This window comes from Ipomoea nil, unplaced genomic scaffold, assembly GCF_001879475.1.
Source record: "Ipomoea nil cultivar Tokyo-kokei standard unplaced genomic scaffold, Asagao_1.1 scaffold2144, whole genome shotgun sequence".
Classification (NCBI taxonomy): Eukaryota; Viridiplantae; Streptophyta; class Magnoliopsida; order Solanales; family Convolvulaceae; genus Ipomoea; species Ipomoea nil.
In genome coordinates, this window is record NW_017618572.1 from 1,985,586 (window position 1) to 2,010,114 (window position 24,529).

The 24,529-nt window shown below is 34.0% G+C and overlaps 1 long non-coding RNA gene across 1 annotated transcript in view; it reads right to left on the reverse strand.

Annotated features, from left to right (window-relative positions):
• The window catches only part of LOC109148705, a 7,897-nt gene extending 2,448 nt beyond the window's left edge, over positions 1–5,449 (reverse strand). The window contains exons 1-2 of the long non-coding RNA XR_002048838.1: positions 5,270–5,449; positions 3,924–3,927 (exon numbers count right to left, since the gene is read on the reverse strand). This is a non-coding gene — a long non-coding RNA (uncharacterized LOC109148705). The remainder of the gene's footprint in view (positions 1–3,923; positions 3,928–5,269) is intronic.
• Positions 5,450–24,529: the final 19,080 nt, after the last annotated feature.

The window sequence follows — 24,529 nt, forward strand, 5'->3', positions numbered from 1 at the left end:
AACATAGGACATTAAACTCATCGAGTGATGACGTAAAGCATTCCGAAGCTGCATGCAATCTGTTAGAATATTCACTGTAGTTATATTTTCTTCCAGCAGCCAGGATAAGGCCTCATTACAAGATAGGGCCTCCACCATGAACGGCGACATACAATGCGATAGCTTTCCATTTCGAGCAGCTAAGAAGGCCCCATCCGGAGAACAAAGTACCATGGCAAAGGTAGCCTCTCCCGTTGCTTGTCTGAACCCTGTGTCTATGTAGCACCTTGGCCCATCATGGACGTGAACCGGAGCTGCTGCCACGGGTTGCGCAGCGCGGAGGTTGGCCTAGGTGGCTGCCGCCGCCCTCCTCACGCCAGCTGGTCGGGGGAGTGCACTGTCCCAAACCGTCGAGTTTCGGGCACGCCAAAGCTGATACAACAGCGCCACCATATCCCCAACTTGCTCCTCTGTCAATATTTCAAGTGCAGTTATTAGCCAAGCGGGAAACGAGGTTGCAACAATATTTGTGATAGGGAGTCCTGAAATATTCCATATAAGTCTAGAATAATCACAAGAAACTAGTGTATGCATAACATTCTCATGTGCCAACCCACACATTTGGCATGTAGGATCAATCTCCACCCTCTTTATAATAAAATTAGTTGTTGTTGGGAGGATATTACAAATTGCCCTCCAGAGGAAAGTTTTCCATTTTGGGGGAACTTTTATTTTCCATATAGGGATCCATTTATCAAACAAATTAATATTGATTTCCATTCCGTTTTCCTTCATAATTTTTTTTTTCTAATATTTCATTTGGTGGTTACTAATTTTTTTCGTAGGGAAAGCTATGTTATATTTCCAGTGAAATATTATTACATTCTTTTCGTTGTTTCTAATATTTCATTTTCTTTAAAATATATTCATTTCCTCTTTTCCGTCATAAAAAAATTAGTATTGATTTTCATTCGTTTTTCCTTCATAATTTTTTCCTAATATTTCATTTGGGTTGGTGGTTACTAATTTTTTCATATGAAAATCGGTGTTATATTTTTAGTGAAATAGTAATATATTCATTTTGTTTTTCCTAATATTTTATTTCTTTTTGAATATATTCATTTCCTTTTTTCCTTTCTAAAAAGAATTAATATTGATTTACACTCTTTTTTTCCTTCATAATTTTTTTCCTAATATTTCATTTGGTGGTTACTAATTTTTTCGTAGGGAAAATTGTGTTATATTTCTAGTAAAATATTAATATATTCATTTCGTTTTTCCTAATATTTCATTTCCTTCTGAATATATTCATTTCTTTTTTTCCTTCATAAAAAGAATTAATATTTATTTCTATTCCTTTTTCCTAATAATTGTCGATTAATTGGCCTGATTTCTGTGCCGATTAGTAACAGATTATTAATAACATATTTCTGTGTGTAATATTCATTTCCTTACTCATTCGTAAAAAGAATTAATAGTCATTTCCACATAATTAAATAGTAATATAATTATAAGAATATAATTACTTATTATATTTCCAGTGAAATATTAATATATTCATTTCGTTTTTTCTTCATAAATAATTAATATAATTATAATAATATAATTGCCGATTATATTTTAAATGAAATAGGTATCCTTTTTCATTCATAGAAAGAGTTAATATTCATTTCCATTTCTTTTTGCTTCATAATTTTTTCCTAATATTTCATTTGGTGGTTACTACTTTTTTTGTAGGGAAAGTTGTGTTATATTTCCAATGAATTTTTAATATTAAATTCCTTTTTCATTTGGCATGACTCTCATGACAATTAGTAATAAAATATTAATAATAGATTCACGTGTGTAAAATTCATTTCCTTTTTTGTTCATAAAAGAAAGTAATATTCATTTCCATATAATTAAAAAGTAATATAATTATGAATATATAATTGACGATTATCTTTCTAAAGAAATATTACTATATTCATATCCTTTTTCCTTTAGAAAAATATAATTGCCGATTATATTTCGAGTGAAATATGAATATATTCATTTCCCTTTTCCTTAATAAAAAGAATTAATATTTATTTCCATTCCAATTTCTTCATAAAAAGAATTTATATTCATTTCTAGTCATAAAAACAATCTGGTACGTTTGTAATATTCATTTTCAATCATAAAAACAATCTGGTACGTGCTTAATAATCATTTCCTTTTTCCTTTAACCTAATTTACCAATTAGTTATTTACTTATTAAGCACGGATTCTTTTTTTTTTTTAATTCGAGTCAATTTTTAATATTAATTTCCTTTTTCATTTGGTATGATTTATATGCCAATTAGTCACAAAATATTAATAACAGATTTTTATGTGTAATATTCATTTTCTTTTTCATTCATAAAAAAATTAATATTCATTTCTATATAATTAATATGCAATATAATTTTAAAAAAAATATAATTACAGATTATATTTCTAGTGAAATATTAATATATTCGTTTCTTTTTTCCTTAATAAATAATTAATATAATTATAATAATATAATTGCTGATTATATTTTTAGTGAAATGAATATATTCATTTTCTTTTTCGTTCAATTTGTGTGTGTGAGTGTCTGTGTGTGTGTGTGTATATATATATATATATATATATATATATATATATATATATATATATATATATATATATATATATATATATATATATATATATATATATATATATAAAAGGTGGGAAAATAGTAATACTATTAATTGTATGGATATTTTTATTTTTTAAATTTATTAATTAATGGTATGAATCTTTTTTTTATATTATTTTATTTTTAATTTTTTGGCCAGACTAGATTGTCGTAGGAGATGGCAGGTCATGGTTCAATATTAATTCTTTAGCTTTCTATATATGCGATTTTGTATATAGAATTATATTACCAATTAAAAGTAGGTTATGGTTATGGTATTTATTATATTACCTATTAAGACGGCGGGTCACAATTATGATTTTTATTATATATATTACCAATTAAAATTAGGGTTTTTATTATACTTGAACAATAATATTAGTAATGAATAATATATGTATAGTACTTTGTCTATCTATAAGGAGGGGGATACCCAAGAAAAACTAAACTAGCTATTGGCGCCACATGGAGATACCATCTAAATCATCATGAAGCACGTTCAAAACCTCGTCCAGTGAATTATATAGGATATGCAGACCTTTAGGGAAATGCTTGGCTCTACGTGCTATAGCGTCGACCAAGAGATTATGTTCACGAACTGCTAGCGACAACCTCCATGTATTGATTGTGCTTAATTCCGCACACAAGCCAACAAAAGGTTATGGAGCACATTGTTGTAGGCGTGGGTGGTGTTAGCACTTTCATATAGCTCTCTGGAATCCGTTTCGAAGGTAACGTCCGTAAGACCTAGGTGCTTTACCAGTAGGATGCCTTTCAGTAGAGCCCAAGTCTCGGCTTCAAGTGGTGAGCAACAGCCAATGCTATACAAAAAACCTGCCACCTATCGGCCTTCGTCGTCTCTGATCACACCGCCGCATCCTTCCTTGCCATTGTGGATATCTACAGAGCCGTCTAGGTTTATTTTCACCGTGCCTTCAGGTGGTGCTAACCAACGAAATTTCGACCATGAGTTCCAAAAGGCGACGTCTCGAGAGGTTTTGGAACCTGCAAAGGCCTTGGCGGCTTGTTCAACTTGGAGTTTAATACATGCAACCTTGAAGTTGGCGGGTTTCTCCAGGTTATTAAAGATCCTATCGTTCCTCCACCTCCAAATCCACCATAGGGTTTTAGATTTCTCTTAATGAAGTTACGGACGAAGCAAAAACAGAAAGGATGAGGAAAGAAGAAGAGTTGCAGAGAAATGGAGCGAAGGGAAAAAATATCTACCAGTTATGAAAGAACCTGCAGTTTATGTATTTATACAATGGATTACTGGACTAACTGATCTGTTGCGTGAGTAGCTGTACTCTAACAGAATAATACAGCTATTCAACTAATTTAAAGCTCTAATAGACTACTTTGTTGGGCACCCTCTTCACGTGTGTCTTATTGTTCACGTGCACCATCCTTCAATATGCCCCCGCAAGTTGGAGCATATATGTTATGTATGCCCAACTTGGAAGTGAAATTAAGAAAGGAACCAGGGGGGTGAGGTTTAGTGAAAACATCTGCTAATTGCTGTCCAGTAGAAACATGTAGGAGCTTGAGGAGACCTTTCTGTAACTTTTCTCTAACTAGATGGCAATCTAACTCTATGTGTTTTGTACGCTCATGAAAGACTGGGTTCTCCGCTATGGCGATAGTAGATTTACTATCTGAGAATAGAACTGGGGGAGAAGCAGGTTGCACCCCTAAGTCTTGAAGTAAAAAACTGAGCCATTGAAGCTCGCAGGTGGCAGTGGCAATGGCCCTATACTCTGCTTCCGATTACGATCTAGACACCGTTGGCTGTTTCTTTGACTTCAAAGAAATGAGACTGGAGTCTAGGAAGATACAATATCCTGTGACTGAGCGCCTAGTGTTGAGGCATACTTCCCAATCTGAGTCACTAAAACCCTTTAAGACCAAAGCGGAAAAAGCCGAGTAGAATAATCCTTGTCCAGGGGTCCCTTTGATGTACCGCAAGACTCTGTGGGCGGCCTTTAGGTGTAACTCTGTCGGTTGATCCATAAATTGGGAGAGTTGTTGTGTGGCAAAAGAAATATCGGGTCTAGTAACAGTGAGGTAGATCAATTTTCCAACAATGCTTCTGTATATCGAAGGATCATGAATAATAGGACTGACATTCTTGTGTAGCTTCACAGAAGGAACCATTGGGATGTGGACTGGTTTGCTGTCCAGAAATCCAGTTTCCTCTAACACTTCAAGAGCATATTTTCTTTGGGATACATTGATACCAGACTTGTTCCTTGCAACTTCTAATCCAAGGAAGTATTTTGCAGGTCCTAAATCCTTGATCTTAAAGGTGGAATGAAGGTGAGCTTTAATATTCTGTATTTGTAGTTCACTACTGCTAGCTAATAGTATGTCATCTACATATACTAGCAGGGCTATGAAGGAATCACTTGTACCTTTAGTGAACAAGGAGTGATCTGAACCTGCTTGGATAAAACCTTGTGCAAGAAGTTCTGTTGTGAGCTTGATGTTCCACTGTCTACTGGCCTGTTTAAGACCATATAAGGATTTCCTGAGTCTGCAGACTTGCCCAGGTTTAGGAGGACTATAGCCTGGGGGTGGGACCATGTATACTTCTTCATCAAGATCCCCATGCAAAAAAGCGTTATTGACATCCAACTGGTGTAGGAACCAACCTTTGACAGCAGCCACGGCGAGAAGAGTTCTTATAGTTGTCATCTTAGCTACTGGGCTGAAAGTCCCAATGTAGTCCAACCCAGGGATTTGGGTATAACCTTTAGCCACAAGCCTGGCCTTGTAACATTCAATACTGCCGTCTGGATTATGCTTCACTTTGTATACCCATTTGCAGCCCAATAGTTTCTTGGACGGGGAGCATGTCTACAAATTCCCAAGTCTGATTAGTTTCTAATGCTGAGATTTCATTATCCATAACTTCTTTCCAGCAAGAATGTCTAACAGCTTCTTGATATGAGGAAGGTTCTTTAATGGATGAGATGTTTACAGAAAATACTTTGTGAGCCTGAGACAGATTGTTATATGACAGAACCTTTGAAACAATGTGTGGACTGGTTTTCTTGTTTTGTATGGAACATGCATAGTCATCAAGATAGGTTGGTTTAACTTTGTGCCTGTTGGATCTTCTAATCACTGGTTGAGGGGGTGTATGGATTACATTTGGTTGAGCATTGTGATTAGAAGAACTGGTGGACAATGAAGTGTCTGCCATTGGACATGGGTTATTATTAGACACTGTGGTGTCTGTTTCATGGATTGTAGCTTCTAGATTATCATCTAAAATGTGGTTCTGTATTGCTTGGGGAACATCTTGGGTTGGTAAAAAAGATGGTTGGGGTAGGATGAGGTACTCTGGAGCAGTGGAGGGAGCTGAAGAAAAGGGAAACACACCCTCATGGAAAACAACATCTCTAGATATGAACACTTGCCTAGTAGTTAAATCATACATTTTGTACCCCTTAACTCCATTGGTGAACCCAAGAAAAATACACTTTCTAGCTCTAGGATTGAACTTTGTTCTATGAGCAGAAAGTGTTGAAGCAAAAGCTAAGCAACCAAAAACTTTCAAGTTTGAGTAGGAGGGAATTTTACCAAAAAGGACCTGATACGGTGTTTGATTTTGAAGGACCGGAGATGGCAGTCTGTTGATTAAGTAGATGGCGTGAATGACACAATCGGCCCAAAATCTTTCTGGGAGGTTGGCCTGAAATTTGAGAGCTCTAGCAACAGCTAAGATGTGCCCGTGTTTTCGCTCTACCACACTGTTTTGTTGAGGGGTTTCAACAGAACTTGTCTGATGAATGATTCCCTTTTCAGCATAAAATGAAGGCATGTTGAATTCCTGACCGTTGTCACTACGGATGCTCTTGACAGAGGTAGAAAACTGAGTCTCGACAAAAACACAAAAATTTTGCACCAGCCCCCTTGTCTCACTTTTGTGTTTTAGCATGTATACCCAAGTGGATCTACTATAGTCATCTACTATGGTGAGGAAGAAAGAATCACCATAAATTGAGGATACACGGTTAGGCCCCCAAATATCAACATGAATCAAATTAAAACAATTATTAGTGGTTGAAGTGCTCAGGGGAAACTGCAGTCTCTTTTGTTTAGCAAAATGACGGATTTCACATATAGTGTTTCTTGAGGTACAAATTGAAGGATCTAAGCCTTGTAACACTTTAACTCTTGGGTAGAATGGATGTCCTAGCCTATAGTGCCAAGTGTCCATGCCACTTACAGTTTTATTCACAGTATTTACAGCAAAAACATTATGAGGAATAACATGTCTACTTGAGGTGTTATCATCAGAATTAACAGGAACAGTAAATGATGGTGAGACAAGCTTGTATAAGCCTTCCTCTTGTTTAGCTAGTCCAATCATCTTCCATGATTGAGAGTCCTGAATGATACACTGATTAGCCTTCAAGAAAATGCACCATTTACCATCTCTTAAGATTTGACTGACAGAAATCATATTAAAATGGAAGCCAGGCACACAATAGACATTATGCAGTGTAAAATCCTTAGAAAAACACACAACTCCTACGTGTGTCACGGGTGCTTGATGACCATTTGGTAACTTGATGGATAGGTGCTTAATAGGTTCATAATGAGAGAAGAACTGGACATCAGATACAATGTGGCAAGTGGCTCCTGTATCAATTAACCAACTAAGGGAATCAAACTGTTTTTGAGGATAAAACTTACCATAAGGCTCTTTGTGTGATCCAACGTCACAATCAGCAACATTGACTTGATTTGCCACCAAGGGGGGGGGGGGGGGGGGGGGGGGGGGTTCGGTCCTAACTAGAAATTTGGTGTAGGATTGGAATTTTGTCCTTCTTTGCTAATGAGATACAAAATCTTCTCATACTGGTCTCTGGTGAAACCTCTTGTGTAGTCAGTGTCATCTTGAGCTTGTGACACCTGAGCAGCATTAGCTACCCCTCCAGCTTTCCCTTTCCCTCTATAACCAGGAGGGCAACCGTGTTTTTTGTAACACTTCTCAACGGTGTGACCTGTAAAGCCACAAAAGCTACACACAACAGTCTTCTTATTATTATTATTGAATCTCCTGTTGTTGTTTCCAGACTGGTTTGTCTTGGCAAAAGAGGCATTGGCATAGTTTGTGTTTATCACATTGTTATCAGCAGGAGGGGTATTGTTTACCAGATTCTCAATATATGGTGTGTTAGGGAAAATTTGCCTCTCCTGAACCTGTAACATGGAACAGGCTTCCCCCACGCTTGTGAGTGGTTTCATTAACAGGATCTGTGACCTCACTCCTCCATAGAGTTGACTGTTTATCCCTTTTAGGTACCTTGAATGTGGGTTTTTATTTTGTCAAAAGCTCCACAGTTACATTTAGGATCACAAGTGCATATAGGGAGAGGCCTAACATTATATAGTTCATCCCATAAGAGTTTCAGCTGAGAATTGAATTCACTCACAGTGTTGCCTCCTTGCATCAGATGATATATTTCTTCATTGATGTCGGCGATTCTGAAGGCATCGCCCTGGCCGTACCGTTTCTTGAGATCATTCCAGACCTCTTCTGCTGTCTCCATCCACAGAACTCCTTGAGCTACACTTGGAATAACAGAGTGCAAGATCCATGAGAGCACAAGGTTGTTAGCTCTGCGCCATGCAGGGAAACTCCTTTCTCTCTTCTCCGGCCTTTTGATTTCTCCATTTACAAACTCCAGTTTGTTCTTCGTCAGTAGAGCCATGCGCATGGCTCTCTCCCAAGGATAATAGTTGTTTCCGTTCAGTAAAACGGAAACTAGAGTTTGCGAAGGATTTTCGCTAGCAGAGACGTGATATGGATTGCTGGTGTCTTGCGGATTGACCGTGATTTCGACCCTAGGCTCATCTTCTCAGTTGTGAGGTGCTTGCGGAGCGTTTTGAGCAGCTTGATTGATCAGAGCAGTCCGATTATGTGCTTGTTGCGGAGAAATCGTAGGAAGTGCCGAAGTTCCGATTCCTGGAATGGAGCATGTGTTTTGCCACGCCATGATAGAGGATTACGCCTTCTTTGCTTAGTTATCTGATACCATTTTATATTTCTCTTAATGAAGTTACGGACGAAGCAAAAACAGAAAGGATGAGGAAAGAAGAAGAGTTGCAGAGAGATGGAGCGAAGGGAAAAAATATCTATCAGTTATGAAAGAACCTGCAGTTTATGTATTTATACAATGGACTACTGGACTAACTGATCTGTTGCGTGAGTAGCTGTACTCTAACAGAATAATACAGCTGTTCAACTAATTTAAAGATCTAATAGACTACTTTGTTGTGCACCCTCTTCACTTGTGTCTTCTTGTTCACGTGCACCATCCTTCAATATAGGGTGATAGCAAAAAGAGGTCCTTCATTGCAGGGGTGGTTGGCAGTGTGGTTGCCTTTGATGCCCGACTGAAGCCATTCGTTAAAGGGAAGGTGTGAGTTCACGGAGAGAGTTGGAAGGATTCGCTTCAAAACCTCGACTGCTAAAAACAACCTAATAAATGTATAATAATATGAATAATTATTATCATAATTAAAATAATAATTATTTGTGTACTAATCTGATCATTATTAGCTTATTCCTTAATTAACAAAATAATAATTCCTTAATTTTACTAAAATTTATTCAATTAATTGCCTAATTTTAAAAAATAGTAATAGTAATAATTGTATAGTAATATAAAAACCAAGACTATGTGGTTTAATGGTACTTGGGTTGGATTTTTATTTAGAAGATTGTAAGTTCGAGTCTCAGTGGAGGTTTGTAATAGTATGTCTCGACCATTATTACAATTAATTCTTTAATTTATTAATTAGAATAATAATAATTGAAATTACAATTAATTAATTAATTGTATGAATTTATTTTTTTGAATTTATTAATTAATTGTATGCTTTTATTTTATTTTATTTTAAATTTATTTTCTAGACAGTATTGTTGCAAAAGAATTCTCTCCGCGGCTCACGATTCATTAAATCCTTAATTATATTGTAAAGCATTATATATATTTTTTGAATTTAAGTTTTTGTTTTCATTTTATCCTAGACGACATTCAAGTTTTTTTTTTTTTTTTTTTTTTTTGAGAATGCTAATCGATTCATTGATAGTTGGAGGTAGATAACACTATTGTATAATCTGAAATTAAACTCAAATCCAAGTTACTTTACATCTATTAACCCAAATTCAGATTATATTAAAAGGAAACATAGATTTAAATAATTTCATATAAGAGTTTGTAAATATGGTGACTGCTTTAGTGCTTTTAGAGAGATAACATTATTTACCAATTCGCCACGAAGAACCAATCTCGCGCCGGTCTGGATCTCGGAGGAAGTGATGGTCGGCTTCTTATTGTAGCGAGCCAAGCGAGTCGCCTTTTGGGTGAGCTTCTAGAAGATATCATTGATGAAGTTGTTCATGATGCCCATGACCTTGCTAGAGATTCCGGATGGACTTGCTTCAGCACCTTGAAGATGTAGATCTTATACATCTCCGATGACTTCTTCACCCTCTTCTTCTTCTTATCTCCGGCCGCAGCGGCTCCACCCTCCTTGGGTAGGTGAGGATCCAAATCATGGTAGAAAATCATCATCATCATCATCAACCCATCCTGCAGTACTGAAGGGGAAGTTCATGTGTTGGAAAGGATTCAGAATCTGATTATTATTATTTTCAGAAGTTGAGGGCAGGGGGGTAATGCCGTGATGATTAGATTGTTGGTTGTTTTGGGCAGCAGCGATGAACACATCCTCGTTCATCAAAGAATCGAAGAACGTCGAAAACGCATCCTCGTCCGGGCAAAAATTCATCCCAAAATTATCCTCATTGTCGTCTCCGATATCGATATTAAAGCCCTCATCCCCATTTCCAGTAGTCTGATGATTCGCCGTCGTCCCTCCCACGCTGTTGGGCTGATCAATCTGATGATTCGCCGTCGTCCCTCCAACGTTAACAGTAGCACTGCTATTGATCTTCACTGTCTTGTCTTGGTTGGAAAGACCAACGTGAATGGGTGTGGGTTTGATTATGGGAACTGAGGAAGAGGTGGTATGGTTTTTGGGGTTGTTGGAATTGGTAGGGTTTACGAGTAGAGGCTTGTGGTTTCTTGGATCAATGCCTTGGCTAATCAGCTTCTTGGTCAGGTGAGTGTTCCAGTAGTTCTTTATCTCGTTATCTGTCCGGCCTGGAATCCTTCCTGCTATCAGTGATCACCTTCATAAATAATCAATTTTTATCCCTCTATTCTGAATTTATAATCTCCACTTATTTTTGCCCGCACCATGCACGCAAAAATCTATCTATAATAATCTATAAATTAAAGAATGAAATTAAATATAGCTTTTAGATTTTCAAAAAATATATATAGCTTTTAGAAAAATCTATAATAGATTATATACAATTTTCAAATAATTCAACATAAAATGGTATTAATATATAAATTGTACTTTATTCACTCAACTATATGCTCATCATTTTTTATATCTCAATTATTTGTAAAGTAACTTTTTTTTTGTCCCTAAAATTTTTAGAGAGCAGCTAATTAACCCAGTTTTAATTAAATTCTGGAATTAAAAAAATGGCTTCGCAAACAATTGATGAGGAACAAAAAGTACGTGATAAAATGATTAATTGAGGGACAAAAATGCTATTTTTCAATAATTTGAAGATAAAAATTGCAAGTTGCCTTATAATCTCATTTATTAGGGAATTAAATACAATGTATTACACATAATTTGGGTGAGAAATATTTATTGCAACACTTCTGAACGTGTGTGCTATAACTACAAGAAATTAGGGCATTTCAAGGTATACTACTCTTAACTGGTTGAAGAATAAAAACACGAGAAGAATGATGAAGGAAAGAGATTAGAAACATTTGATTGAAAAAATGTTGTAGCTCATGATATAAGAAGTATCATAAAAGCTCATTAAACAATGACACATCCAACTTAGGGTCTTCATTAGATTTATAAAAAATAAGCCCTCATTTACCTATTTGCCAAAACTGAGAATGACTCTTTAAGCTCATCGGCAAATTCAAAGACAACCAACTCTATTGGACATAGGAAATTAACTCCAAATGTATTATTGCAAATGAGCAAGAAGAAGAGGTAGCTTTTACTTCTTCCATCCAGTTACAATTTAGCATATGCTTCTTATAGAAATTATCACGATACATTATATTCTTAGCAATGTTGAGCAAATTAGATTAAGGAATAAAGTTGAAATTGGCCACTGAACGTAACTTAAAAGTGCAATTAGGCCACTGAATGAAAACAAAGTGCAATTAATCCATTGAACACTTCAAATGTATGCAATTTCACCTGATAGCAGGTTACCATCAATTTTAATCGGTTGCGCTTACGTGGAAGGTGAGTTGACATTTTAAATAATTTTTAATAATAAAATTAAAATTAAAATTAAAATTAAAAAATATAAGCAAGCAACTTGTTGGAATTGTTGGTAACCTGCTATCAGGTAAAATTGTATATATTTGGAGTGTTCAATAGCTTAATTGCACATTCTTCTTCTTTTTTTTTTTTTTTTTTTTCGTTCAGTGACCTAATTGCACTTTCACGTTACGTTCAATGGTCAATTTGGACCTTATTCCTTATATTAATAATTCAAAGGAGCACAAATCTCTCAAAGCCAGGAATTACCAACTTCTCTCATATAACTAAGGAACTTAAAAAGCTCAATACTCTTACTAGAAAATTGAACAATCTCAAGGCTTAAATAAGAGTGCACAATAAGAGAATGTATAACCTATTTGGTTCGTTGAAAAGAATTGATAAGGAATTGAATTTAAATTCTATGGAAAAGAAATTATTTGAAATATTGATTTCATTGTTTGGTTGTTGTGAAATAATTTATTGGGATTAATTGGTATAAAGATTCAAATGTCCTTACATAATAAAGTATGTGAGGTGATAATAAGCGATATAAGAATTCATGTTTAATTATCCCCCAAAAGGTGTGGAAAATAAAATGCCAAAGGAGAGCAAGCAATTCATTTTCCTCAAATTTGAAGAATTTATTTTTCATTACCAAATTTGATGATGTAAAATATTGTTATTGAAATATTTCCTTTACTTCTCAAAAAAAAAAAAAAAAAAAAAAACACTTTGGACTTTTCAATACTTGCCCACATTGATGGACAAACAATTATGTTTGTAAGAAGAGCATTGATCCTCAGAGGAGCTCAAGAGCTCCCCTTTCCAAACATTTTTAATGTGAGATAAAATGATCCCACATCATTTATAAAGGGAGTGACTCCCTTTTGTCTTCTTCTTCTTATTTTTTTTTTCGAATTTTATTTTGTATATCGTTTTGTTTGGATTATTATTATTATTATTATTATTATTATTATTATTATTATTATTATTATTATTATTATTATTATTATTATTAACATTTTAACTTTAATCAAAACACCAAAAAAATTATATAATAACTCAGTAATTTGCTCCAAACTGCTAAAAACTAATACAATGCATACATTTTGGGTTAATCTTTCACAACCCCCACTAATAATAAATAAATATATAATAAATAATAAATAAATAAAAACTAAAATAAGAAGACAAAGTTGACTTTTTAAATAAGAATCTTTGACTTCTCAATACTTGTCCACATTGATGAGCAAGCAATTATGTTTATAAAAGGATCATTGATCCTCTTATATATAGGAGCTCTCTATTTTCAAACATTTTCAATGTGGGGATCAATATGATCCCACATCATTTACAAAGGGTGTTTGTGACTCCCTTTGTCCTTTTTTTTTTTTTTTTAATTTTAATTTTATTTTGTATATTTTTTTGAATGTGTTTTATTATTATTTTATTTTGTATATAGTTTTGTTTGGATTATTATTATTATTATTATTATTATTATTATTATTATTATTATTATTATTATTATTATTATCATCATCATCATCATCGCCGCCGCCATCGTTGTCGTCATTATTATTATTGTTGTTGTTGTTGTTGTTGTTGTTGTTGTTATTTGTATTTGATTATTTGGCAAATTCGCCTAAATTTTAAGAAATTCGTATGTTTAACATTTTATATTTAATCAAAATACCAAAAATATTATTTAATAACTTACCAATTTGCTCCAAACTGCTAAAAACTAAAACAACGCATATACATTTTGGGTTAATCTTTCTCAAACCCCCTAATAAATTAAAAAAAAAAATTTAAAAAAAAAAACTAAAATAAGAAGCCATTAAGATAAGGTTTCTTAAATAAGAGCCTTTTGACCAATCGTTATGGCATGGAACCGTGTTCACCATTCATGGTGAACACGGTTCCAACGGTGTTAGTACACCGTTATCTTTTTTTTTTTTTTTTTCTTAATTAATTGCGTGAACTTTCTTCTTCATTTTCACATTTCGCGGTTTCACTTTAATTTGAGGTGAGCAATGATTTCGGACATTCATAAATTATGAATTCATGCCTGCACATTCACTTTGAAACCATGCCTACACATTCCCGTCCGAAATCACGGACATTCATAAATTATGAATCCATGCCTGCACATTCACTTTGGAACTATGCCTACACAATCACTTTGGAACCATGAGATTATGAATTTTCTGTTATAAGATTATGAATTTTCTGTTATGAGATTATGAATTTTCAGTTATGAGATTATGAATTTTCTGTTATGAGATTATGAATTTTCTGTTATGAGATTATGAATTTTCTGTTATGAAATTATGAATTTTCTGTTATGAGATTATGAATCTACATTACATTCATAATCTCATAACAGAAAATTCATAATCTCATAACAGAAAATTCATAATTTAATAAATATTTTACTTTTATGCGATTATGAATTTTCTGTTATGAGATTATGAATTTTCACTACATTCATAATCTCATAACAGAAAATTCATAATTTGATCAAACGCGCGCCGTTAACTCCACATCCGCAATTTTTATTTTATTTTTGTGTAAAAACGACGTCGTTTGGACTTGTGTTCACCATTCACGATGAACACGTTTCCAGGGCATAATTTGCGCCTTTTGACACGTTGGGCTTCAATAGGTTGAGAAAGTTTACATGTAACAGGGTCAATCGAATAGTTATGCGCTAGAACTGTGTCCACCTTGCAAGGTGGACACAGTTTTATGTTCATAATTACTGAACTATATGTTAATTATTATAAAGCTATATATTCATAATTTTTGAACTTCTTATTCATAATTGTTGAACTCTATATATTCATAATTACAGAACTCTATGCTCATAGTTACTGAACTATATGTTCATAATTATAAAGATATATATTCATAATTTTTGAATTTCATATTCACAATTATTGAATCTCTATATTCATAATTACATAACTATATGTTCATAATTATGTTCACAACACTATGTTCATAATTATAGAACTATATGTTCATAATTTTTGAACTATATATTCATAATTATGAACAATTTTTGAACCACATCTACAATACAAGGTGGACATAGTTCCACAGCATAATTTCTCTTGTCAATAGTCTTTGGACTTCTCAATACTTGCCCACATTGATGGGCAAACAATTATATGTTTGTAAGAGGAGCATTACTCCTCTTATATAGAGGAGCTCAAGAACTCCTCTTTCCAAACATTTTCAATGTCAGATCAAAATGATCTCACATCATTTACAAAGGGGAGCCACAATTGACTTCTTCTTTTTTTTTTTTTTTTTTAATTTTAATTTTATTTTGTATATAGTTTTGTTTGGATGATGATTATTATTATTATTATTATTATTATTATTATTATTATTATTATTATTATTATTATTATTATTATTGTTGTTGTTGTTGTTGTTGTTGTTGTTGTTATTATTATTATTTTTATTATTATTATTATTATTATTGTTATTGTTTTATATTTTGTCTTATTCTTATTTTTTAAATTTAAATTTTATTTTGTTTATAGTTTTTTTTAGATTATTATTATTATTATTATTATTATTATTATTGTTGTTGTTGTTGTTGTTGTTGTTTTAATTTTAATTTTATTTTAGGGAAAATGGCACTTTTTCCCCCTGAGTTATATATCTATAGCATTTTTTCCCCCTGAATTATTGAAGTGGCTGTTTTTCCCCCTGAAATGTTAAATGGACATATTTACTCTTAAACTAAATATTTAATTTATTTTTTTTCTCCAACAAATTATGACCATAATTTGGTTCAAACTAAACAAACACTATAGCAACCAAACCGAAATATTCCAATTACAATTTAGAATTGAAATTCAATATTTAGAGTTTATTAAAATCGTGAACCGAAACGGACGGTTCATGTTCCGAACTGAAAAAATAAAATACAATTTATTGTTGAATTTAGACTATTTTAAAATAAAAAATAAAATTTTAAAATAAAGACAGTTCAAAATCGCGAATCAGATCCGGAACCGCAGGTTCACGGTTCAAGATTCAATTTTTTTGATACATAATTTTAATAAATTGACATTTAAATATTAGATTCTAGATCTGAATTATAACCGTAAACTATTAATTCGATTGTTTTAGTATCCGGTTCAATTCAAACCGAACCGTGGTCATCCCTACGTATACGCAATAATTTGTTGGAGTAATAAAATAAATAAAATGTTTACTTTAAGGGTATAAATGTCAATTTAATATATTAGGGGGAAAAATCACCACTTTTAGAATAATTGAGGAGACTAATGTGCTTACCTAAATAATTGAGGGGGAAAAAGTGCTATAAGTATATAACTCAGGGGTAAAAAGTGCTATTTTCTCTTTATTTTATTATTATTACATAGGGCTTTTATTATATTTGAACAATTATATTATGTATGGTATTATAGAATATAATACCATACATAATATTACCAATTAATAGATTTTAATTAATTTCCATTTGACATTTAATTACTTACCAAATAAGCTTTACTACAAATAATAATATTGTTCTTCCCATATATATATATATATATATATATATATATATATATATATATATATATATATATATATATATTAAATATTATTAATTGTATATAATGTCTATATATAAATAATGGATGATATTACAAAAATGCCCCTAAGTTTTGGGGTGAAAATTTGGCTAGGAGGATTTTACTTTTAATTATATATGGATATAGATAGATATAGATGGCTATTCCTTTTTCCTTCATATTTTTTTTCTAATATTTTATTTGTTGGTTATTAATTTTTTGTGTGGGGAAAGTTGTGTTATATTTCCAGTGCAATATTAATATATTCATTTCTTTTTTTTTTTTTTGAAAGCCAACCAATAAATGATTGTATTAATGAATCAAATCTGTAATCGAGTCTGGAGGGATAGAATCCTAATACATAATTTGATCCTAAGAGAAAGCTAACGAAGCTAAAGTATGAGCATGCGAATTAACCTGCCTAGCAACATAATTTAACGAACAATAATTAAAAGATGCCATGAGCATTCTATATTGGTCCACAACGACCCCAACATAGGACATTAAACTCATCGAGTGATGATGTAAAGCATTCCGAAGCTGCATGCAATCTGTTTGAATATTCACCGTAGTTATATTTTCTTCCAGCAACCAGGATAGGGCCTCATTACAAGATAGGGCCTCCGCCATGAACGGCGACATACAATGCGATAGCTTTCCATTTCGAGCCTCTAAGAAGGCTCCATCCGGCGAACAAAGTACCATGGCAAAGGTAGCATCTCCCGTTGCTTGTCTGAACCCTGCGTCTATGTAGCACCTTGGCCCATCGTGGACGTGAACCGGAGCTGCTGCCACGGGTTGCACAGCGCGGAGGTTGGCCTGTCGGTACGAACCGTAGGTGGCTGCCGCCGCCCTCCTCACGCCAGCTAGTCGGGGGAGTGCACCGTCCCAAACCGCCGAGTTTCGGGCACGCCAAAGCTGATACAACAGCGCCACCATATCCCCAACTTGCTCCTCTGTCAATATTTCAAGTGCAGTTATTAGCCAAGCGAGAAACGAGGTTGCAACAATATTTGTGATAGGGAGTCCTGAAATATTCCATATAAGTCTAGAATAATCACAAGAAACGTGTATGCATAACATTCTCATGTGCCAACCCACAAATTTGGCATGTAGGATCAATCTCCACCCTCTTTATAATCAAATTAGTTATTGTTGGGAGGATATCAAAAATTTCCCTCCAGAGGAAAGTTTTCCATTTTGGGGGAACTTTCATTTTCCATATAGGGATCCATTTATCAAAAGAATTAATATTGATTTCCATTCCTTTTTCCTTCATAATTTTTTTTCTAATATTTCATTTGGTGGTTACTAATTTTTTTCGTAGGGAAAGCTATGTTATATTTCCAGTGAAATATTATTACATTCTTTTCGTTGTTTCTAATATTTCATTTTCTTTAAAATATATTCATTTCCTCTTTTCCGTCATAAAAAAATTAGTATTGATTTTCATTCGTTTTTCCTTCATAATTTTTTCCTAATATTTCATTTGGGTTGGTGGTTACTAATTTTTTCGTATGAAAATCGGTGTTATATTTTTAGTGAAATAGTAATATATTCATTTCGTTTTTCCTAATATTTTATTTCTTTTTGAATATATTCATTTCCTTTTTTTCCTTTCTAAAAAGAATTAATATTGATTTACACTCTTTTTTTCCTTCATAATTTTTTTCCTAATATTTCATTTGGTGGTTACTAATTTTTTCGTAGGAAAAATTGTGTTATATTTCTAGTAAAATATTAATATATTCATTTCGTTTTTCCTAATATTTCATTTCCTTTTGAATATATTCATTTCCTTTTTCCTTCATAAAAAGAATTAATATTTATTTCTCTTCCTTTTTCCTAATAATTGTCGATTAATTGGCCTGATTTCTGTGCCGATTAGTAACAGATTATTAATAACATATTTCTGTGTGTAATATTCATTTCCTTACTCATTCGTAAAATGAATTAATAGTCATTTCCACATAATTAAATAGTAATATAATTATAAAAATATAATTACTTATTATATTTCCAGTGAAATATTAATATATTCATTTCGTTTTTCCTTTATAAATAATTAATATAATTATAATAATATAATTGCCGATTATATTTTAAATGAAATATGGTATCCTTTTTCATTCATAGAAAGAGGTAATATTCATTTCCATTTCTTTTTGCTTCATAATTTTTTCCTAATATTTCATTTGGTGGTTACTATTTTTTTTTTTTTGTAGGGAAAGCTGTGTTATAGTTTCAATGAATTTTTAATATTAAATTCCTTTTTCATTTGGCATGACTCTCGTGACAATTAGTAATAAAATATTAATAATAGATTCACGTGTGTAAAATTCATTTCCTTTTTCGTTCATAAAAGAAAGTAATATTCATTTCCATATAATTAAAAAGTAATATAATTATGAAAATAAAATTGACGATTATCTTTCTAAAGAAATATTACTATATTCATATCCTTTTTTCCTTTAGAAAAATATAATTGCCGATTGTATTTTCGAGTGAAATATGAATATATTCATTTCCCTTTTCATTCATACAAAGAATTAATATTTATTTCCATTCCTATTTCCTCATAAAAAGAATTAATATTCATTTCTAGTCATAAAAACAATCTGGTACGTTTGTAATATTCATTTTCAATCATAAAAACAATCTGGTACGTGCTTAATAATCATTTCCTTTTTCCTTTAACCTAATTTACCAATTAGTTATTTACTTATTAAGCACGGATTCTTTTTTTTTTTTTTAATTCGAGTCAATTTTTAATATTAATTTCCTTTTTCATTTGGTATGATTTCTGTGCCAATTAGTCACAAAATATTAATAACAGTTTTTTATGTGTAATATTCATTTCCTTTTTCATTCATAAAAAAATTAATATTCTTTTCTATATAATTAATATGCAATATAATCTTAAAAAAAATATAATTGCAGATTATATTTCTAACAGAATATAAAAAAAAATATATAATTGCAGATTATATTTCTAACAAAATTAAAATGCAATATAATTTTAAAATATTTCTAACTGATCTGTTGCGTGAGTAGCTGTACTCTAACAGAATAATACAGCTGTTCAACTAATTTAAAGCTCTAATAGACTACTTTGTTGTGCACCCTCTTCACGTGTGTCTTCTTGTTCACGTGCACCATCCTTCAATATGCCCCCGCAAGTTGGAGCATATATGTTATGTATGCCCAACTTAGAAGTGAAATTAAGAAAGGAACCAGGGGGTGAGGTTTAGTGAAAACATCTGCTAATTGCTGTCCAGAAGAAACATGTAGGAGCTTGAGGAGACCTTTCTGTAACTTTTCTCTAACTAGATGGCAGTCTAACTCTATGTGTTTTGTACGCTCATGAAAGACTGGGTTCTTCGCTATAGCGATAGCAGATTTACTATCTGAGAATATAATTGGGGGAGAAGCATGTTGCACCCCTAAATCTTGAAGTAAAAAACTGAGCCGTTGAAGCTCACAGGTGGCAGTGGCAGTGGCCCTATACTCTGCTTCCGATTACGATCTAGACACCGTTGGCTGTTTCTTTGACTTCCAAGAAATGAGACTGGAGTCTAGGAAGATACAATATCCCATGCTTCCCAATCTGAGTCACTAAAACCCTTTAGAATAATCCTTGTCCAGGGGTCCCTTTGATGTACCGCAAGACTCTGTGGGCGGCCTTTAGGTGTAACTCTGTCGGTTGATCCATAAATTAGGAGAGTTGTTGTGTGGCAAAAGAAATATCGGGTCTAGTAACAGTGAGGTAGATCAATTTTCCAACAATGCTTCTGTATATCGAAGGATCATGAATAATAGGACTGACATTCTTGTGTAGCTTCACAGAAGGAACCATTGGGATGTGGACTGGTTTGCTGTCCAAAAATCCAGTTTCCTCTAACACTTCAAGAGCATATTTTATTTGGGATACATTGATACCAGACTTATTCCTTGCAACTTCTAATCCAAGGAAGTATTTTGCAGGTCCTAAATCCTTGATCTTAAAGGTGGAATGAAGGTGAGCTTTAATATTCTGTATTTGTAGTTCACTGCTGCTAGCTAATAGTATGTCATCTACATATACTAGCAGGGCTATGAAGGAATCACCTGTACCTTTAGTGAACAAGGAGTGATCTGAACCTGCTTGGATAAAACCTTGTTCAAGAAGTTCTGTTGTGAGCTTGATGTTCCACTGTCTACTGGCCTGTTTAAGACCATATAAGGATTTCCTAAGTCTGCAGACTTGCCCAGGTTTAGGAGGACTATAGCCTGGGGGTGGGACCATGTATACTTCTTCATCAAGATCCCCATGCAAAAAAGCGTTATTGACATCCAACTGGTGTAGGAACCAACCTTTGACAGCAGCCACGGCGAGAAGAGTTCTTATAGTTGTCATCTTAGCTACTGGGCTGAAAGTCCCAATGTAGTCCAACCCAGGGATTTGGGTATAACCTTTAGCCACAAGACTGGCCTTGTAACGTTCAATACTGCCGTCTGGATTATGCTTCACTTTGTATACCCATTTGCAGCCCACTAGTTTCTTGGACGGGGAGCATGTCTACAAATTCCCAAGTCTGATTAGTTTCTAATGCTGAGATTTCATTATCCATAACTTCTTTCCAGCAAGAATGTCTAACAGCTTCTTGATATGAGGAAGGTTCTTTAATGGATGAGATGTTTACAGAAAATACTTTGTGAGCCTGAGACAGATTGTTATATGACAGAACCTTTGAAACAATGTGTAGACTGGTTTTCTTGTTTTGTATGGAACATGCATAGTCATCAAGATAGGTTGGTTTAACTTTGTGCTTGTTGTATCTTCTAATCACTGGTTGAGGGGGTGTATGGATTACATTTGGTTGAGCATTGTGATCAGAAGAACTGGTGGACAATGAAGTGTCTGCCATTGGACATGGGTTATTATTAGACACTGTGGTGTCTGTTTCATGGATTGTAGCTTCTAGATTATCATCTAAAATGTGGTTCTGTATTGCTTGGGGAACATCTTGGGTTGGTAAAAAAGAAGGTTGGGGTAGGATGAGGTACTCTGGAGCAGTGGAGGGAGTTGAAGAAAAGGGAAACACACCCTCATGGAAAACAACATCTCTAGACATGAACACTTGCCTAGTAGTTAAATCATACATTTTGTACCCCTTAACTCCATTGGTGAACCCAAGAAAAATACACTTTCTAGCTCTAGGATTGAACTTTGTTCTATGAGCAGAAAGTGTTGAAGCAAAAGCTAAGTAACCAAAAACTTTCAAGTTTGAGTAGGAGGGAATTTTACCAAAAAGGACCTGATACGGTGTTTGATTTTGAAGGACCGGAGATGGCAGTCTGTTGATTAAGTAGACGGCGTGAATGACACAATCGGCCCAAAATCTTTCTGGGAGGTTGGCCTGAAATTTGAGAGCTCTGGCTACAGCTAAGATGTGCCCGTGTTTTCGCTCTACCACACTGTTTTGTTGAGGGGTTTCAACACAACTTGTCTGATGAATGATTCCCTTTTCAGCATAAAATGAAGGCATGTTGTATTCCTGACCGTTGTCACTACAGATGCTCTTGACAGAGGTAGAAAACTGAGTCTGGACAAAAACACAAAAATTTTGCAGCAGCCCCCATGTCTCACTTTTGTGTTTTAGCATGTATACCCAAGTGGATCTACTATAGTCATCTACTATGGTGAGGAAGAAATAATCACCATAAATTGAGGATACACGGTTAGGCCCCCAAATATCAACATGAATCAAATCAAAACAATTATTAGTGGTTGAAGTGCTCAGGGGAAACTGCAGTCTCTTTTATTTAGCAAAATGACATATTTCACATATAGTGTTTCTTGAGGTACAAATTGAAGGATCTAAGCCTTGTAACACTTTAACTCTTGGGTAGGATGGATGTCCTAGTCTATAGTGCCAAGTTTCCATGCCACTTACAGTTTTATTCACAGTATTTACAGTAAAAACATTATGAGGAATAGCATGTCTACATGATTGAGAGTCCTGAATGATACATTTATTAGCCTTCAAGAAAATGCACCATTTACCATCTCTTAAGATTTGACTGACAGAAATCAGATTAAAATGGAAGCCAAGCACACAATAGACATTATGCAGTGTAAAATCCTTAGAAAAACACATAACTCCTACGTGTGTCACGAGTGCTTGATGACCATTTGGTAACTTGATGGATAGGTGCTTAATAGGTTCATAATGAGAGAAGAACTGGACATCACATACAATGTGGCAGGTGGCTCCTGTGTCAATTAACCAACTAAGGGAATCAAACTGTTTTTGAGGATAAAACTTACCATAAGGCTCTTTGTGTGATCCAACGTCACAATCAGCAACATTGACTTGATTTTCCACCAGGGAGGGGGGGGGGGGGGGGGTTCGGTCCTAACGAGAAATTTGGTGTTGGATTGGAATTTTGTCCTTCTTTACCAATGAGATACACAATCTTCTCATATTGGTCTCTGGTGAAACCTCTTGTGTAGTCAGTGTCATCTTGAGCTTGTGACACCTGAGCAGCATTAGCTACCCCTCCAGCTTTCCCTTTCCCTCTATAACCAGGAGTAGGGCTGTGCACAACCCGTCCAACCCGCGCCCCGCCATCACTCTCGGAGTGGATAACCGAACCCGACTAGTAACCCGACGCCCTTTATTTTGAATTTCCGATTTAATATATAGTCGGTTAGGGTTTGCTTAAAAGCAACCCGATCCGTCCGAAAACCCGAAACTATATATATATATATATATATATGCATAATACGATGTCGTGTGAGGATAATATATATATGTGTTATACGAGCTAGGGTTTCATTATTCAGCATTTCAGCTGCGCAGCTTCTACTTCTCAGTTCTCTCTCACTCTCTCACTCTCTCACTCTCTCAAGTCTCACCCTCTCTGAGACTCAGACTCTCAGAGACTCAGACACTCTTCACTCTCTTATCTTCTCAGAGTCTCAGTCTCTCAAAGGCTTCGAGGGTTCTGTAGTTCACTCGTTCTGCACAGCCCTACTCTCTTGAGCCGTGGACCGTGGTGGAAGCCTCAACTCTCAAGCCAGCAAAGCGTTGGTGGAAGCCCCTGTGTCCAGACGTCCAGTGTCCCTGTATGGCTGTGTTGATTGCTTGAAGAGTGGAGTTGAAGACCTAGTTCTCCAGGAACATATTGGAGAAATCAAGTAATCGAAAACATGTTTTTAATACTGTTTTTTAAGGGTTCTTGTGTAAGTTGTGTTATTTATGATTGATACTTGGATAGTTTTTGGGGTTTCTGTATATTCTGATTATTTGCATTATTCTGCGATTTGTGATGAAATTGTGACTTTGTGAGCCCTAATTTGTACGTGAGTCAGTGACTCGCTGGCTCACTAAGCCCTAAGTTTTGGGGCTTTCCATATAAATGATGAATTTGTCAAATTCCTGATATATGGTTTCATGTTTATGGTAATCGGACCCTTAACTTTGTACAGACTGTATATATGTAATTATGTTACATATTGTAGTGGTGGAAGCCTAAATTTGATTAATGTGATTATGGATTTTATGAATTATGAGACTGAATTGTATTGTGTATTTGTGTTGATTGTATGAGCAGTTGAACACAAAGCCCTAAACCTCTTAAGTCCTAAGGCAGTAAGGTTTGGGCAATTCCATTTAGATGATGATTTGAAAAATGCAAATCTGATTTATGGATTTAATGGTGGAAGTGTAATATGTAATTTGCTAATCTGCTTGACTATGTTGACTATGTTCTATACTTCTATGTATAGTGGAAGCTTTAATCTAAAATATGTTGTAATATGTAAATATGTTACCTGTTTATGATTTGTAATCTCAAATCTGTTTGGTTGTCTGCTTTATTCGGATACTGATGCCCATCTTTATAG